A 2,285-nucleotide genomic window follows, 5' to 3' on the forward strand; every position below is an offset into this window, starting at 1 on the left:
TGGTCTTCCATGCTTATGTTTTTCTTTCATTGGCTTTCATGTTGCCTTTTATTTCTTTTCCTTCCAGCTGAACAAAACACTTTCAGGAAGAAAAATCTTTTTTCAAGGTTACCCTGTGCCTGTGGAAACATTGTTTTCTCTCTTTTTAATGATTTTAAACAATTGTCACCTTGACAACTCTGTTATCTATTTGGGTTTTATTGAAAAATATTTTCTTATAACTCGGCTAATAGACATATCTGGGACAAACCATTTTCTTTCCTTCCCTAGGCTTCCACTTGGAGAGTTCACTGTGAAAGTTAGGAGACTCATTCTTTCTGCCTCTTGGTTTCATTATGGGATCCCAGTTCTGATAGAACATACCTCTATGGCTTGCAGTGACTGCCTCAAAGCCTGATGTAACATTCTTAGGCCTATTGACTTGGGCTGGTAAGCAAAGGTCATGGGTGACTTTCACTTCATTGAACTACTACTAATTTTTTTTAATGTACTGTTTCTTAACATCTACCTAATGAAAAATTCATATCACATCTCTATCAACATACTCTCTGGTCTTCAAAAGGGATTGCTCACTTTCTTAAAAGCAGTGAGGGAGAGAGAGGGGCTAGTTTGTAGGAATTAATAAATATTTATGATAACGACTTGAGATTAAGATCACTTCATGCATAGATTTAGTTCATACCTGAACTATCTTAGGGGTCAACTATTTTAAAGTTACTGGTGAAGAGTAAGATTTTAATTAAGTAGGACTCTCATTACAGGACTCTCCCTCATTGTCTCCTGCTCCTCCCCATCAAGCCCCTCCCAGGATTTTTCTGGTCCCCCCACTTCTTTCTGCATACACCCATACTTTCATCATGTGTCCATACCACGTCTAGATAGCTAAAATCCCAGCTTACCCTGAACTTCGGTGCCTGGGCAAGCTACTTCCAGTTTCTAGGTGATGAAACCTCGACAAACTGTGGGATTGGCATTTAAGTCAGGTAATTCATGCGAAACCTGACGTTGAACATTGAAACCTGAGCCATTCTTAGTTTTTATTTTCTGCCACGTTTGTATTAATAAGTAGGTTCCATGAAATCATGGGGGAGTGAAGATGTTAAGCCATTTAGTTTGCCAGGGTGCCTGGCCTCCTACTATCTGAGTCTCCTTGGACAGGTCACACCAGCCTTGGTTTCTTCATCTGTAAAGTGGGGATTGTAGGGATTAAATGAGTCAAATGTAAAGTGAGTAGAACTGAGCATGACTTATAAGTGTTCAGTGAATACTGGATCTTCCAAAAGCTTTTCTTGCGTGGTCTACACATGTACAAATCTATCACCTGGGCAAGCCAGGAAGATCTTTACTTTGAAGAGAGCTCACCACACAGTTTTGGTGAACTTTGTTAGGCCTGTAGGTGAGTAGATACCCACATCCATCTTTGTCCTGGAGGCAAAGATCAGTTCAGTGTCTAAAGCTCAAGCAGTTGTGGAGGAGCCTGTGGACCTCAACAGCCTAAAGGCCCTGCCCTCGGGGCAAAGCTGTCAGTAGGATGGGTGGATAAAGGCCCCCGAGGTACAGAAGTGTCACAAATCCCCAGTCCTTCACCCTGAGACACCCTCCCCCCACCGCCCGCCCCTGCGCCGGTCCTCAGCTGGGAGCCCACTGCCTTAACCAAATTTGTCAGAGGTGTGCGGTACTCATCAGCTATTGCTGATCTGATGTAACAAATGTGGAAAGGCGAGAAAGGGTCTTCAGGAAAAGGTTTTCCTAAAAATCTTTTAAGAAGGTTTTCCTTCCTTCTGCCCCTGCTGAAGGCTCACATTGTAACAATCGTGGGAGGGGTGCCTGACCTACCCCTCACCCACTCCCAAGGAGGCCTCAGCTCAGCATCTCAGGTTGATGAGAAGCACAGTGACCCAATCTCTTGATTACTAGCCAGACACCTGGTGGTTCCTGAGGGCCTCCCCGTAAAAACAGCCCAGCACTGTTTCTGAGGTTCAGGGTCACTGGAGTCATTGGGAAAGTATGTTCCCCAAGTGCCTACTATGGTCTTGGCCATGGATTGCTCCAGCCAATATAAAGAGCTGTGATGCTTAGAGGTCCAATTCCAGCTACCTGAATCACTCAATGTGTGGTGGCCGCTTTTTCCAGCAACATTGGATAACTAGATTGCATTTTGCTACTCTCTAGTTCCACATTTATTTTCATGTAATTTGAGCAAATTTATTTTTCTACCCCTGACTTGAAGTTTAAATATCTCAACCACAGTATTCCAGTGGTGTGGAATCTTTCTCTAACAAATA

The sequence above is a fragment of the Dama dama genome, chromosome 20 (assembly GCF_033118175.1).
Source record: "Dama dama isolate Ldn47 chromosome 20, ASM3311817v1, whole genome shotgun sequence".
Taxonomy (NCBI): domain Eukaryota; kingdom Metazoa; phylum Chordata; class Mammalia; order Artiodactyla; family Cervidae; genus Dama; species Dama dama.